This window comes from Solanum tuberosum, unplaced genomic scaffold, assembly GCF_000226075.1.
Source record: "Solanum tuberosum cultivar DM 1-3 516 R44 unplaced genomic scaffold, SolTub_3.0 scf00031, whole genome shotgun sequence".
Taxonomy (NCBI): Eukaryota; Viridiplantae; Streptophyta; class Magnoliopsida; order Solanales; family Solanaceae; genus Solanum; species Solanum tuberosum.
The window spans coordinates 2,262,612-2,280,401 of NW_006238957.1; the positions used below are offsets into that span (position 1 = coordinate 2,262,612).

Below are 17,790 nucleotides of genomic sequence, written 5' to 3' on the forward strand. Positions count from 1 at the left end.
ATCTCCTGGTTCTCAGTTCCCAAAGGTGATAAACTACCCATAGAATTACGACTGAGGGCATCCACTACTATATTTTACTTTCCTTGGATGATATAAGATATCCACATCAATAACTTTCAGCGATTCATTCCATCTGTGTCATTGTAGAATTACTTTTTTCAGTCTAAAAAAATATTGGGGGCTCTTAGGATCTGTATAAATATCAACATTAAAGACATTCAAGTAATGCCTCAAAATACCTGAAGGAATGAATAATTGCAGTCAACTCTAAATCGTAGGTCGAGTAGTTCTTTTCATTCTTCATTAACTATCATGAAGCATAAACAATTACCTTTCTTTAATGTTTCAGAACATAAACCAGCCTAATTCTTGAAGCATAATAATACATTACATTACCCTCTTGACCGTCTTGTATGGTCGGAACTGGTGTTAAAGTCAATTGATATCTCAGCTCTTGGAATCTCCCCTCGTAGGCTATTGTCCACGGAAACTTAGCTTCTTTTTAAGTCAACTTTGTTAGGGGTGCTGAAAGTGGAGAAAAAAAAATCCTTCCATAAAACTTATATAATACTCCACTATCCCTTAAAAAGATTCAAACTTCCACCAGGTGAATAGGTCTAGGCCAAGTCTTCACGACCTCAGTCTTCTGTAAGTATACCTGAATACCAGCATCTAATACAATATGGCCCCGGCAAAAAAAACCATTAAATACAACCAGAACTCATACTTTGAGAATTTAGCTTACAACCTCTAACCTTGGGGTAACTGAAGCACTACTTAGTGATGATCTCCATGATTTGCCTCTGAATGAAATGTACCAGAATATCATTAACGAATACAATTACGAACAAGTATAGAATGACATTGATATACTATTCATCATGTTAATAAATATTGTTGGGTCATTTCGCCAATCTGGAAGACATTACAAGAAACTCAAATGGCCATATCTAATCCTAAAAGTTGTCTTTGAAACATTACTCTCTCGAACAAGTACCTAGTGGTACCCTAAATGTAAATCAATCTTTGGGAAGCATCCGACATCATATAGTTGGTTAAAAAAATCCATCAATCCTTTGTAGTGGATATTTGTTCTTTATAGTCACCTTATTCAGTTTTTTTGTAGTCTATACACTTCTATAATGATTCATCTTTCTTTCGAACAAATAACATTGGTGCACCGCTTGGTGATGCACTAGTCCTGTTAAAGCTCTTATATAATATATCCTTCAATTTTGCTGGTGCAATTCTAAATGGGGAAATTGATATCGGTAAAGCATCTCGTAATGTATCAGTAGAAAAATTTGTGAATGTGGCTGTTCTTATGCGAAATTTGAGTCTCGGTTTCGATCAATATCGATGACTTGAATAGTACTCTCAATCGAATGAACATGAATGCGCGACTACGATTAGTCCAAATGAAGTTGCATAGACAATATGTGAACTCGTTGCATCTCGTTTTGACTAGCCTAATATCAAATCAAGTCTCTTGTAATGACCGTTGCACACTAGTAAAAGTGTGGAGTCTTGTTTGAATTTAGTGTCGATGTCTAGTGTGCTGAGATTACTTTGAAACATGCATAATAGATCCAAGAATTTGCCTCGTTGGTCCAATCGACGATGTAAGGCTATCTCTTGACATGATCTTAGGCAACTTTACAGAGTGTGAGCCAATTTTACATATACCTCTTTTGTGGCCTACCTTGTGAGTATGTGTGAACCTCTGTTGAACACCCCTTAAGCCTTACCTTTCTTTGAAAGAAACTTGACTAAAACATGACCCTTCTTTGTACATTACCTATAATCCTCTTGATTTGTAGTGAGTTGAATAGCCAACTTAGGCCAAGTTGGGGGGTGTGATGAAAAGAAAAGGGAAAGTCAGGAAGTTCAAGGAAAGTCTCCTCTAACCTATGGTGTTGAGAAAAATGGAAACCCTCCATATAAAAAAAAAGAGGGGAAGAAGAAAAGAAAAAGAATGTAAAAGAAAGTTGTGGAATAAAGTACCAAAGAAATGGGGTTTCCAAACAATCTATGGGAAATGAATAATGGGATGACTCATGAGCACTAACAAAACTGATGAAGGAAAAGGAAAGGAAATGTTGTGAATACCGCATCTCATGAGGATAAAAGTCACTAAGACTAAATGATCATACCTTTGCACTCAGCCCCATTACAAGCCTTAAAAGACCTTTTTGATCTTGAGTGAGTTGAAACAAAAGTCGATTGGAAAATACGGGCAAACCTATGGGTGAAAGCATGCATTATTTTCATCTTTGTGAGTGTGAGCGTTGCATGTGATTCCTGAACTTTAAATGATTAAATCAATATGTGCGAATATGGAATCATTCTTTCTGTGAGGGAATTCGAACACTCTAGTTGAGCCTGAAATTGCATTTGAGGCAAGTATTGTGAGCATGAGATTCTTTGATATTGGTGAGTCACTACTTGAATCTTTGAGTACACAATTGATCTTTGAATAAGTAAATTGAGTCTTGTTGTGTGCATTCATGATCGATTCTTGTGTAGTACTGTTCGAGACACCCTTTTTGAACGGGTGAACTTGAGTTTGCTTGAGGACAAGTAAAAGTTTAAGTTTGGGGTGTTGATGTGTAACACCCCGCCTTTTCGAAACGTATAAAATTACTCGTATCTTCGTGGAAAGACAAGGAGGGTGGGTAATAAATTAAGAATTATGTGGTATGTCATATTTTAAGTGTTCAACTGTTGTATTTCAAATTCTGAAGTTAGGTAAGTGGACAAAATAAAAGTTGGCGAAAGTTATCGTACGTTCCTTTTTAAAGATTTCTCTGAAATTTGGGTCAAATGTCTTGAATTTTTTCTCCCAATATATAAAGAGTTATGGGGCACACCACCTATGTAAATCGAAGGTCTACGAGTCTAGTTTCCAACGCATCAAACCGTTCGTTCATACGACTTTAGAATAGAGAGATATGTGCATTTTCGTAGGACTGCGCAAGCAGGCACGTGAGGTGGGACCCTAGGTCGGTGGAACTTTATATATATCTCCTTTTTCGACATATTCTTCATTTTTTAGCTAAGAAACAGAAAAATTAGAGAAACCCATTTCTAGGATCAACTAAAGTATAGATTTTCTCGACTTAAGTCCTTGACAAAGTTGTTCTACGCGTTGGGCTCATCATCGTGGTATAATTTGTTTTATCGATTTCGTAGCATATCACACTATAGTGTTGGGACAACAAGGGTTTGGACATATTTGAAGGTTTTGAGGCGTATTACGAACTTAAGATCGAGGTAAGACCCATCTTTCATCGACTCTAGCTTTTATAAGCAGCAAATAGCAATTTGCGATGGAAATACATATCTTTTATCGGATTGTCGTGGTATCTTCTATTTTTGTGTGTTAATTATGGTCCTGCCTTGTTGTAGTATCGAGAGGGTTATGAGTAAAAGTCATTAGGCCACGTGAATTGAGCGAAAAAGGTATGTTAAGGCTATTCCCTACTTACGGTATGTTTCCTGAAAGATTAGGCGCAATGTAATTGGGTTGTTATCTTTATTATACTTGTAGCCATTATTGTTGATTGTTGGCTGCTCGAGTTGATATAATCCTCCCTTGTATGGATTCTTATTCATTTAGTAGCGTCCCTATGTTGGACACGACTTAGAAGCTATTTCTATAGGTTGCTTATAACTAAATTGCTCGCTTTTAGCGATTGGATTGTTATTGGTGCCCTTGGGGTTATTGTGGTTAGTTGCAGGAATGTGATATATGCCTAGAAGGGCTATGTTCTGCCTACGGGCTATATGGATGCCTAAAAGGGCTATGAGTTGCCTACGAGGCTATATTGATGCCTAGAAGGGTTACGAGTTCCCTACGGGGCTATATTGATGCCTAGAAGGGCTATGAGTTACCTACAGGGCTATATTGACCCCTAAGAAGACTATGTGCTTTCTACAGGGTCATATGGTTGCCTAAGAGGGCTATGAGTTGTCTATAAGCTATGTTGATACCTAAGAGAGCTATGTTCTTCCTATGGGGTTATATTAATGCCTAAGAGGACTATGCGATTGCCTACGGGGCTAGGGGACTATCAATAGGGCTATATAGACTGATTGGTACCTTCCGGGATTATGGGGGCCTGAGTAGGTGGTCTTGTGTGCTGTTTGTACCTACCGAGCTTATGGGGGTTTAGGTTGTTGTTTTATTATTTTTTGATAAGTTTAGATTTAGGAGCAGGTCAGTACACTTATCTTATCCTTGATTTATTTATCAGATAATTCCAGTATATTAGGATACCTGCTCATAGTCTATTGCCGTTTATACTCTGTATATTATTTTGTACTGATACCCCATTGCCTTGGGGACGCTGCATTCATGCATGCAGGTCCCGACAGATGACCCAGTAGACCTCTTCAGCAGCAGGATTGACTTCTATCCCATTGGCTAGCCCCTTTCCTCCGGAGCTGCCATAGTTGGGAGGTTTGTTAGCTTTTGTTGTATATATTTTTATGGGTAGGCTGGGCCCTGTCCCGCCAATCTTTACTACTCTTAGAGGGTTGCAGACTAGTGTGTGGGGGTGTATAACTACATTATGGACATGATGGTCTAGTTTGTTGGTTTGTTGAAGCTTGTGAGCTGTTTGATGTACTGTCTTGATATATACCTGCTTTCAGTTTTGTTATAGAGATCATGGTGGCCTTGACGGCCCAATCAGGACTTCTGTGCTAGTTGGCTATTTCTTTATATGAACTCTTGGGAGTAGTTGTTTCGTTTATAGATCTGTTGACAGAGGCCTTGCCGGTCGATGGCTTAATTTTAAGCCGAGATATACTTGTTTGTTTTCTTCATTGCGTGTGGCTGCCATGCGCTAGTAGCAAATGGTTCAACAGGGTCGGCTCGAGCCTGAGTTCTGGCATTAGGAGCTAGTTGCACCCCTTGAATCTGGGGTGTGACATGATGAGTCCACAATTTGGACTCATTTAGGGCTATATTTTGATGAAATTAGTATCCTCAAATGCATGTTTTATCTCAATATCTGATGAAAACTTTTAAGTTTCAGGTATTTGAAGTTTGAGAGAAAGCATGGACACTATCGAGCAAAAAGGAGCAAAAGAAGCTAAAAGAACAAAGAAATGAAGTTTTGCGAATCGCCAAACCCATTCGGCGAATCGCCAAACCCATGCATATTCGCTAGAATATTCGCCTTTTGTTCTAGTGTGCTGAGCCCTAAAGGAAATGAGCAAATCTGCGGTGAAAAGGAGCAGTATGCCGAGCGACTCCGCGAAGCAGTGCCACATCACTCAATTACCCAGGACACAAAGATGCTGAAGGCAACTGATGAAAGGCGACAAAGTAGATCAAAGGGCGGATCGCCGAATGCATCGGCGATTCCCACTAACGTCGCCGAAAGATCCTTCAGAGCACGTTTTCTGAAAAACTATAAATACTAGTTCAGTTTTTATTCTTAAGAGCGAATTTTACCTTATTTTATCTAGCTTTTAGATTATTAAGTTTGTGACAGTGTTTTGGAGATATTCTCTCTAAGTTTTGGAGAGGGTTTTGAAGAACTTCGAGTTTTCAAAGGGTTTCAAATTCATGGAATTGGACTTGGGTCTCTTGGATTCTTCACCTTTGGCTTGTTTTATGACTTATTCTTGCATACCCATTGATGGAAACTGATATTGGTATACGTCTTTATCTCTTTTACATGCGTAGCGAAAACCCCAATTCTTGGGGTGTGATTTTTGTGGATATGGGTTAGATTATCTATTGGGTCTTGCTTGCTGATAGTCTATTCATAGTTTAAATGTGATTTCGTTTAGTGGTTGTGGATGAACTTAATGAGGTTGTAGTTGCAAATATAATCCCATATATGTGTTTTCGGCTTGCTCGAGAGAGAGGTCGTAAAGCTAAGACCACTAAATTGATGGCCAGTGTGAGTGGGTCGACATGAGGTTTAGCTCGAGAGAGTGAACCCTAGTCCCATGTCCACACACTCAGCTCGAGAGAGTGAGTGGGTTAAGGCAGAGGCTATTCTTCATGCAGCAAGTGGGTCTTCAAGAGGAACACATTTGAAACGGGTAAGTTACTCGAGAGAGAGCATATCCCCCTTAAAGTCTAGCCTAGTCACAAATACTCAATGAATTTACTATCACAAGCATGTACCCAATGATTTAGTCTATCCCATATTCCTATCACATCCCAAGAGCCCGTCTCCATACTTGTATTTTTCCTTATTTTCACTGCTTTAGTTGTTTCTTGCTTACAAACCCCCATTTGATACTTGACGCTTGCGTCACCCTTTTTAATTTGTTATGTTTTCATTCGCCAAAGTCTTTAGCTATGATTAGCTTTAGCACTTTCACCCTTAATCACTAATTCTCACGCCCACTCCCTTGGGACTCGGCCCCAACCCTTGGTTGGGTTACTAAACTATTGTACGATCGTAGACACTTGCATCGGAAGTTGTGTCTTGATTATGAAAACATCAAAATGGCGCCGCTACCAGGGAGTGGTGTTATGTAAAAGTTTTTGGTTTAAGCCGAATTCTGCTTTCAATAATCGTAGTATACTAATTTTATTTTTAGTTTTTTTTTCCTTTTAATTTGTTGATGTAGGTAGGTACCCTAAGCATGGCTGGGGAAATGGTGACAACTTGGCTGAGATGAGCCAAGAAGTCGAGAGGGACTTCGAGTTAACCGCACTGGTAACTCAGCTGAACGAGTTGTCTACCAAAATAACAAAGGTGGAAAACCAGTGCAAGAGACAAGGGAAGTACATACCTCCTCACGAGAGGAAGCAGTCTAGAGACAGGGAGAACAATCGAGTCGAGGACACACTCCAAATCATTCTCCAAAAGATCACCAAATAAGATCGAATGCTGGAAGAGGTGAAAGAGAGTATTGAAGTGTTGAATCACATGGTTGGCTCTCACTCTAGATCAATTCAGCTGATCATGACACTCCTGAATTATGCGGTGCCTCCTCTTCACTCAAACAAACTATTGGGGTTACCTAGTAACACTAGGGCCAACCCAACCAATGAGGAGTGAGTAAGGACTCGCGTCGTGCCACAACATTAAATAAGACGCTTCTTGGGAGGCAACCCAAGGTTTTAAATGCTTTATTTTGCTTTTATAAATAATGGTGGGTTAGTAGTGCATGTTTGAATGAGGAAAGTGGTGAAAAATACAGATTGACGAGAAAATGGTCAGTCGGCAAAACGCCGAAGAGGTCGGCGAGCCTGACTTGACCCGCCGTTTGGCTCAATTCAACGTCAAGGCAGAGCCTGTAAAACTCGGTGGAATTACGAAGCAGTTCCGCATGTCACCGACCAGGCCGGCGACCTCGATGCAGATCGCTGTCTTGACCCTCAAGAAACTAAAAGAACTTTAGCAATCGGCGGGGCAAGTGATTACTCGACAAATCACCGTGTGGATCGGCGAGTGCGACTAACGTCGCCGAACAGACGCGAACTGGATGGTTTTTAATGGCCAAGAAATTTCAAATTTGAAATTCTTCACTTTCCCTCGCTCTTAAACCTCCTAAATTCACACTAAGGTAGTATTTTATTTACTTTAGCCCTTTACCAGCATTTTAGTTTGTTGATTTGTGCTCGAAGTTGGAATACTCTTCCGCCTAGCTTTTCAATCGCATTTCAATTGGCATTAAAGGTTAGTCTTAAAACCTTGAGTTTATTGTTGAAAATTTTGAACTCTTTTGCAATAATAGTATCGTATTGATGTGTGCTGGGCCTCTCTGCTAGGATTAGAATGTTTACATGCCTATTTTTTACTTGAAAACCTTGCCCGTAATGTTTGATTGTCAAATGCCCGTGGCTTTTGTGCTTTTTAATGAGTTGGATTGTGATTGCGTGTGGTTAAATTGATTTGGGTGAAGTCTGAATAGCCCCTGTTTGTTCTAAATGTCGAAAATTGCTCAATGATAGAGTGGGTGACACAACCCTCTCGCATGTATGCTCTGCCATATGGTGATCTGAACTGTAAAGCTGCCAGATCTTTCAGTTTAGTGGGCAACATATTCTGGATTTTGGAGCTGCACTCTTCAGTAAGTGCCACTATTTCATATTCAGTCAACCTCCTCATTTTTGGCACGATCTCTTTCACATACTTAATTTGCATACCTAGGTATACACTACAAAACATCTACCAAAGGCAAATTAATGTGAACTTGCTTTAAGAGAGAAAGAAACTTACCAAAACATTCGTCCTCCATTTTTTTTAAACTTCTGATGAAATGGTGGAGGTGGTTTCACTATTGGCTGCACTCTTTCATCTTGTGCAACAGTCTCACTCTCCTTGACTTCATCCTCTTTGCTAGCAGATTCATCATTTCACTTTTTCGGAGCCAACTTCTCCAACTGCAACGCACTACACGTACCTACCGCATTCACTTGCCTGGGATTTGGATCCGTGTTTCCCGGCAGACCTCCTTGAGGTCGTGAGTTTTGGGCACTAGCAAATTTCCCAAATCTTTCTCCAGGTTCAGGGTTGCTAACTGGTTATTTCTCACATCAGCAACTAGTTGCGCTTGATTAACCATGATCTTCTTTAGAATCTCCTCCATGCTCATGCAATTTTGTTGATTATTAGTTTGCTCTCGTTGGCCCTGTTGTTGCTGACCATGTGCATTCCCCTTGGGTCTATATTGGTTCTGACCTTGAGTATGATTTTGGTTTCCACCCTAGGAAGAATTTGGATGATTTCGCCAACTGGGATTGTAGGAGTTCCCATAATTCTGATGACCTCCTCCACATTGTGCATTACCTACAAAATTTACAGAATCTGGGTTTGCCCCACATACCTGTCCATTGTGGTCTCCTCCTCCACCGATCTCACACCATGTAGGTGGCTATTGTACCGCATTTACCTGAGTCGGCTGTTATCCCAACGATAGTTTGTTGAAGTGTGTATTCATCATGTTTTTCATTGCAACAATTTGTGTAGTTAATGTTGTTACTGCATCTACCTCCAACATTCTAGCAGTCTTTTGTACTATTGGTTTAGCTCTTCCTCCATTCCACTCGGGGTTACCTTGTGAAATCCTGTTCTACAGGGTGAACAACTCAGCATAAGTCTTTTTCAAAGCCTGTCCACCTGTAGCTGAATCAAGTAAAATTTTGGTGTTGGGCTCCAACCCTTCAATGAAGGTGTGGACCAACACCTCGTTAGCCTGATGATGGTGCGGACAACTCAACAACATTGACTTAAACCTATCCCAAGCCCGGTACAAGTTCTCTCCTCCTTTTATCGGAAGCTCGGTATGTCACTTCTTAACTTAGCTATTTTCGCAGATGGGAAAAACCTGATAAGGAACTTCTGAGCAAGATCGTCCCATGAGGTTATGGAATTAGCGGGTTCAAAATTCAACCATCTTTTTGCTTCCCCTAGCAAGGAAAGGGAAATAAAGTGAGCCTCACACAATCTACGTTCACTCCAGTTGGAGTGTAGGTGTCACTGATTTCGAGGAAATTTTGGATGTGAACTTGTGGATCCTCGTGTGATAAACCAGTGAACTGTCCATTTGTGTGCAATAGTTGCACCATACTCTGCTTCCATTCAAATTTTCCACCAGCTTCAGGTTTCTGAATGCATGAAGTAACATTGGTGGTACGTGGGATTACCGCGTCTTTCACTTTCATCTCAGCCATCGCTACAGGTTCTTCTCATTCAACTTTTGCTACAGGAGTTACTGGTTCACTAGCAACAAGAGGGACTGGGTAAGTGAGTCATATTTGCCTTCTCCGGTAATGAACAAATCTTTCCGGTTTAGCTAGAGGCTCCACCAAGTCCTGGTCGTCTTCCAATTTGAAAGTTCAACACAACCTCCAAAATGAATAGCTAAGATCAAGTTGTCAACACTTACTTTCTAACTTCAGAAATTAGACAAATCAAATATTTCTAATTCTAAAGTCCCCGACAGCGGCGCCAAAAACTTGTTGCGTCCAATCACATACACAAGTGTACGTGGTCGTTCAAGTATTAAAATAGCTCTTATTAAGAGCCGGGTATCGTACCCACAAGGACTCAAGATTAAAACAATTCGATCTACCAATACTTTCAATTAGAAACAAGTGCTATCAAGAGTAAAGAAGTGAATTTTTTCATAATCTAAAATCTAATTAAGAGTTTAACTAAGCGATTCAATTCCAAAAGGGTTTGAACAATGATTGGGTAAATTCCAGGGCTACAACTCACTTTAGGATTCATGCATACTATCTTTTTAAATGAACATTTATTAACTATAGAATCAATGATCACAAGGTTAATTATATGATAATGGTCTCCCGACCTCTAATCACCTACGATAAATGACAGCTTAACTGCATTGTTGAGCGGGGATAGGCTGGACCAATTACCGAGCATTACAATTTCTTCCTATCTAATAACCAAGCACGGTCTCTAGGTATATCCCTATCTTAGATACAAATTATCTCCAATTCTTAAGAGAGAATCATGCTCCTCATGCCCCACGTTCTATCCTCTTATCCCTCTCCCGAGTTCAATTCAGACAAGATATTTATTTCAGTGGTGATCAAGCACGAACTACGAAAAATAAGAACATAAGAGTGATTCATATGATAATTAATTTCAATCCATAAAACTTCAATAGAATACAATCATCCAGTAGCCACAACCCTAGAATTAGGGAAATTAGCTACTCATATCAAGAATCTCGATTATGCAATGTTTAAATAGCATAAAGAGATCGAAAATAAAGAGTTTAGAAATGAACCCTAAGAATAGATGAAAAAGCTCTTCAAAGCACAGAAAAAGAATAAATAATAAAATAAAATATGAGTCTATTTATAATTAAGTCTACACGACCAAATCTGGCAGCTGGGGGAGCGATGCAGAGGGCCTTTTAAAATCCAGTTTGTGGAAATCTTTTCTTCTCCGCGATGCGGGCACAATACGGACCGTTCTGTCTCAAATTCTATTTCACGAACAAAATCTAAAATCCCTCTCCTCGACGTGGAGAGGATACAGACCTTCCTTGATCTTTATTTTTTGTTCTTCTTCCTTGCTTCTTTATCACTTGGATCCTTTCTTGCTTCCCAATGCCTATTTCAGTGCTTGTTCCTTCATTTAAGCTCACCTACACAACTAATCATGTTGGTTAGTATAAATGAATTCAAATGACTCGACACTACTATCACTTAATAGAAAATGATTCCGAACATGACCAAAATGCGGGTGTTTTTGGTTCTGAGGCATATAAATACGCCTAAGATCAGCTACCACATCCTTGAGTTTTTTAATTGTCTCAAAAAGATGTGCAACCACATTCTTAATTGAAACAAATATTTTTAAGGTACCTAAAAATTCGTCTAACGTTAAAAGAAAATATTTGTTCCTTGTAAAGAAAATCAAATAAAGTAAAATAAATCTAAACTTCTAGGATACAATATAAAATTTTGGATCATTTTCATAACTTTTTATTTTTTGTTATTCTTAAAGTTGATGTCAAAATTAAGCATAAACTTTCTAATACAATAAAACAATACCGAATTGTTAAAATAAATTTTATTTTTTGATTAATAAAATAAAAATGACAATAATTTTTTGAGCCTAATAATTCCTACTTTATCATTATTGACATCTAAATCAAGACAAGAACATCGTCATGACCCGTTCATTTTTAAGAAATAACAACTAGCAATTAAAAATAAATAAATAAAATTATCACCGATTAAAACTATCTTCATTCATTAAATAGAGATATAAAACTTAATCCAATATCTATTTCAATCATATTATGAATAAAACACAACTATAAGGAAACTAATCACATAATTACATCACCAAAATGGGTTGTGGTGGGACTGCTCCACCCTTAATCTGAGATTTTGGGTTCGAACTTCTGGGTAGGGAGAAAATCTTGTTGAGAAAGCTATCCCCAAATGGGCCCTGCAAAGCGCAATTCGAATTTAGTCAGAGCTCAAATGCAGGCTCCAAACACCGGGTGGGAAACAAAAAAAATCACATAATTACATCAAATTCCATAAATAAATTAAGAAATAAGGTAAAGTTGAGTACCGTAAAAGTTTGACAGAAGCTTGATTAGAACCCCCACAAATCTTTTGTAGGTTATATGTAATAGTCTATGTATTGTGTTTGTATGAAAATTAATGAAAAATATGTGAATGTGTTGGTGAATTTTCGAAAGAAAAAATAAAATAAAATAAAATGGAGTCTTTTTTATTTTTTTCTATTCGTAGGTGTTGTAGTGTCATGACCAAATTTCTTAGGTCATGATGGAACCTACTACATCCCACCAGTAGGTAAGCCTAACCCTTAGCCCAGAGCCATAAGAAACGAGCTACCAAGCCGAAGCCAACAATAAAAAGCGTAAAACTTATATCAAGCGAAGAAAGGATAATCAATAAAAAATAATATATGAACCATCCAAAGAGCTAACATCAATCAATAGTTGAGCATCTAATGAAAAATAAGAGTACACGACTTGCACAAATACAAGGCAAGTACAGGATACGTCTGAATACAATATAAAGACTAACCCTAGACAAAACAGATGGAAACTGATAGCTCCAGACGCCAGAAGCTCACCCTAATCTCTGAAATCCCAAGCTGCTCCGCACGAATCCAACTGCAATCTGCAGGGGGTAGAAGTGTAGTATGAGTACCAAAAACGTTACTCAGCAGACAACGACTAACTAAGCTCAAATATAGCATAAATAACAAGTATTAATGAAAGCATAGCACAAGTAACAAAATAGGAGATACTGAAGTAGCCAAGAAATAAAGAATAGAAATAGGAAATAAGGGGTAAGAAGTCGAGTTAAGAATGTACTTAGATCACAAGCCAACAACCTAATTGCAAGCAACTAAGATGCCTAGTCAACTACCCAGTGTCAGGAGGACCCACAACTACAATTCTAAAGACAAAACCTACTCGGTAACAATAAAGCAATATTAGAGAAAAAATATAGTCAACGAAACCACACTACCAAAGCAAAGAGTACTAACCTAGGATCCAACTAGTCCTCACCTACGGCCTCGGGCCCAACAGTATAATCATAAGCTCAATAAGGATACAACATGCCCACCACTAATCAACAAGATAAGGGATCAATAAGAGATTTCAAATCAGTAAAGAGGGACTAAACCCAAGAGATGACGCCCTACTCCAATCACATTGCTCAAGTCCTAGACTGAGAAAAGATAGGACCAACCCACGACTACCATGAACCACCAAGGTCGCAAGCATCAACGCAAGAAGAGCGATCCAAAACAACTCCTAAAGGGAGCAAATAATAACTGCGAGGTGATACAACACAACCTAAAGCATCAAATGTGCAACCTATTCTAAGGCAACCACGAATCAATCCTAACAAGAATAAGTAAGATCATCTACTCCACAAACGAAGCCACAATCTACACTAAGGATCCCAACACCCATAATAAACGAGGCTCCTACGGAATCAAGAAATGATGGAATAACAAGAGGAAAGCTAAATACCTGACAAATACCATCCAAAATTACATGAAATCTATACTAGGCATTATCTAAGAAGCTCAATCAAGAAAGTAGACTGAAGCCTACCTTAAAGCCGAACACGAGTGGTCCAAATCAAAAACACACAAGCTATCTGCATTCGTAGCACCTCCGAACACCACCAAACTATCAAATTATCAATTACAACGTCATTACGGACGTTTAGACACAAATTTGCAACAATTGGAAATGGACCCAAAATGGAGTCAATATGGGAATGTGGGACCCGCATCGGGAATTCCAAAATTGACTCAATCAAAAGGTTCTAAATAGCCCAAGAAAATTGTGCCTCGAAAATGGGCTAAAACAGTCCATGTAACAAAACACAAGAAAAAATACCATCAAAGGACTTGGGCAGCCCCTTCTAGGAAGAAATTACCTCAAAACTCCGACTTTCACGCTTCCTTGATTAGTCCCACATGTAGCCACACCAATTTCAGACGAAACACAACTTGAATCACCCAAAATAAAGCTTCCTAACTCAAGATATCGATGTTTTAGAATGAGGGTGAAGCTGATATTTTTCTATTTATATATCAGCGATTCTTGTCGCTAAACCACTATATTTAGTCGCTAAAAGACTAAATTCTGGTCGCTAAAGGTCTGCACTTGCAACACCAGATTTTGCTATTTCCAAAGTCTCCGAACGGACCCTCGAAATTCGTTCGGGACCCGATAAAAATAAACCAAATATGCTATCCCAGTATAATCGACATTCCAGACTCAATGGAACCATCGAGACTTCCATCCAAGGTCATTTCGATGAAAAGTCGGTTCAACACCTAAGTACCATTTTCAGCTTAAAACTAAAAGAAGGCTCAAAATGAGACCAGAAGCCTAGGGAACCGCATAAAAGGTCGTTATAGACAAAACTCAACGTTTCAAATCTAACCGCGCCGAAGGAATTCTCATCTAAGCACGTTTACCAAGAATGTTGACCAAAGTGAACCCTTAGCTTAACCTTCAAAGTTAAAATGCCTAACAACACAAACTCACGCCAGAAGTCTCGGGGTACGAATCAACAATGCCCCTAGCCTTAAATGGCACTTCCGGAGTTGATGAAACCTTCAGAATTACATTCTGAGGCTGTCTTCCTGAACTTTTGATAGAAGTCAACTGTTCAAGTTTTAGAGGCTCCAAAATATGAAAACTTGCACAAAATCCAAATGAAAGACCCGATGACCAAACTGTCAGTCCCAACAAGGCATAAATGACTTATGGTCGCTACAGGAAAGCTCTAAACGCTGAAAAGATCGGAAAATGAAGAAAATGACTTGGATTGTCATTACAACATTCACTAATAAAAGGACTTTCGTCCGCGAAAGTAGAAGGATAGGCACAACCTAAAAGCACAACAAGACAAGGATACTGAGTCCGCATGCTCCGCTAGACCCTGAGAGAACCTCTCGGATTGCACAATGCCATCACAGAACTCAGGCTAACAGGAAAATCCTCAAATTCACTTCAAAATTCCAAAAATTCCTCCAAATCCATTTTGGTCTCCAACTCTCACCCAACTGAACCGAACTTGCCTGAAAGCACCTGATTCATTTGAAAAGGCCAACACCACACCAAAACAATAAAATTGAGTAAATGCAGAACCATGGTTGATGCAACCCAACTCCCAAATAAAAAAACTAACCTTATGCTCCATATCTAACATCCTCTAACCACTAAGAGCATTTTGTCGATCCTTAGCTATCCTGAACATCTCCAGCACCAATTGAAACCTTCCTGCAAGCCCACACAACGTCAACCTAAAAAAACCAATAGGCTCCTCCTGAACATCAACAAATGAAAACTGCCCAAATAAGGAACTCAGCCCAAGGCAAAGCCCAAAATCTATTTCTAACCCTCAAACCAACAAACCCATCTCAAACATGACCTTCTAAATCTAACCATGCTAATCCAAAGGATGACTATCCTGTGAATAATAAGGTAGCACTAAGCCCAACTCCAGCTACCTACTCCAACCAAAGGAACTTCTGAAACATCGATACCACGAGCCCAGAACTGCTCCACCACCATAAATCTGTGCCAAACATCCCATCCCAAGGAAAACTAAGTCGGCAGGAGGTGTATCAACATAGTCAACTGGCTAATAGTGGCCCAAGGGTACCAACCCTATCACGAACCACGCAAGCTACCAAGTCGGATAAAAGCAAACCATGCATCCTTAACTAGATCCAACTCATAAATCCCACGAGTAACTATGACCTTATCCTAAAGATGAATCTTTTTAGCAAGTTTCCATTTCCCAACTAGGATAAGGCCTGAAATAACCAATAAACACCATTATTCCGACTCTAAATCATACACCGGCCTCGAGGGATATCACACAACACTAAAGAAACAACACAACATCTAGTTTAGGCACAACAAAGGATCACACCTCCAATTTCCAACTGTCCATAACCAACCTCTAAGACCACAAAAAACAAATGAATCCAAAAGGAGTTGAACAAGCGGAAACACAACTCCACAATCGAGGAAATACTAAAACAAATGGAGAAAGTAACCAAACAAGACCACCACAACTAAGGAAAGCTAACTACTTGTGACGACCCTCAAAATAAAGTAGGATGAAGTAGAGCCTCACATGGGTTTTATGCATTAATAACCTGTTAAAATAATGAAGAATAGCCTTTTTAGTCAGTTTTAAAGAGTTTAGAAGTCAAACGTTAAGGGACGACCAAGACGTTTGGAAACAAGTCCTTTACGTGTTGGTGTGTTCTAGTATGTTGTTCATGTTTTTATGTGTTGTTTGGAGTCTAAAATCAGTGGAGGTGACCCTAGTGTCTTAATAAATATTTTTAGGGTCAAAATGTTCGGATATGATTCCCCGGGGGCCACCCTAAGGGTCTCTGAGGAGGACCCCAACCTTGGCCAAGCAAGCTGCCAAGGCAGCTTGAAGTTGTGCATGGAGGGAGTGGCTCCGCGTCGCAGACCTGCTCCACTAAGGGCCAAAAAGTTTGGTCCGCATCGCGGACATGTCGCGGACTCTACTGTCTCGGATTTAATTTATGAAAAACTTGCGGGAACACCTCCGCGTTGCGAACTTGTTTCCCGATGAAATCTGCGAAAATAAAGCTTAGGTTTGACTTGTTTAAAAGGGTCCAACTAAGTGAGGGGTTGTTTAGGTACTTTGGGGAATTATTATAAACGGTTATTCTACCTATTTTAGGGGTATTTTTAAAGTTGGTTAAAACCCCCTAAACCTAAAATTAGACCCCATTCTTCAAATTGTCCCTTCCCTCTCAAAAATAGATTCTCTAAAAAAACTCCATTGAAGACCTTGATGAAGCTCAAGCTAGAAGATAGGTTGTCAACTGATTTTTCTTCAATTTCATGGGTCTTCAATGATTAAGTTATGGTGACTCTTGATCCTTGAATAACCTCTCATTCAAGGAGTTCTATCAAAGATTTTCAAAAGCGACTCAAACACCAAAATTCCAATTTTCAATCTAAACATGGGTTCCTTGTCAAACGATTTTCTAAGTCATTATATTGATGAATTAATATGGAATTAATGTGTTTAAGACAATTTTCAAAGGAATTCTTGAAGAACCCATGATCCCCAAATCCTCAAAAATGGGCCTATGATGTGGGTCTTTGTGAATATGATCTCTATTGGTGAAGTTATGTTTAGATTAGATTGTATTGATGTTTCCTATGATTATATATACTTATTCATGTTGAATTTTTGGTATATTGATGAGTTGAGAATTATGGCCTTATGAGCTAAGTTATGGGTTGATCCCTTTGTTTATGGAATTGTACTTAGATTATGTTTATGATATTGAAATACATTGTTGATTCCTATTTCTATCTATGTCAATTGATTATGAATTGTTGAGGATTGATCCATGGTGATCATGGATTGGAGAATTGGTAAGTTGACCTAACTTCTAGCCTATAGTATGAGAATTGATGTTGTGAGGTTTGATCCACTTATGGTGGAGGTGTTTACTTATTTTCTATCTTTACATGTTGAGATCATGGCCTTGAAGGCAATAGATGTGAAGTGAATTGATGATTATGATGCATATGTTTATGAAGTTATGCTATGAAGGTTATGTATGAAATCCTCAATGCTAGCATGATGTTAAAGTGTGTTGATGATGAGGAGTATAATGTGAATGATAATGTTAGGGATAAGGTGTGGTCTACATGATTGATTATGTTAGGTACTAGTGTGGAATGACCCCTACCTATATGACCCCTATATGAATGTGTGATCATATACATGTTAGGAGTACATATTCAATG

General features: G+C 39.0%; 1 long non-coding RNA gene across 1 annotated transcript in view; it reads right to left on the reverse strand.

Moving 5' to 3' along the window:
• Window positions 1–12,390: 12,390 nt before the first annotated feature.
• LOC107059654 (uncharacterized) overlaps window positions 12,391–17,790 on the reverse strand; it is a 64,045-nt gene continuing 58,645 nt past the window's right edge. Inside the window, exon 3 of the long non-coding RNA XR_001472808.1 lies at window positions 12,391–12,619. This is a non-coding gene — a long non-coding RNA (uncharacterized lncRNA). The remainder of the gene's footprint in view (window positions 12,620–17,790) is intronic.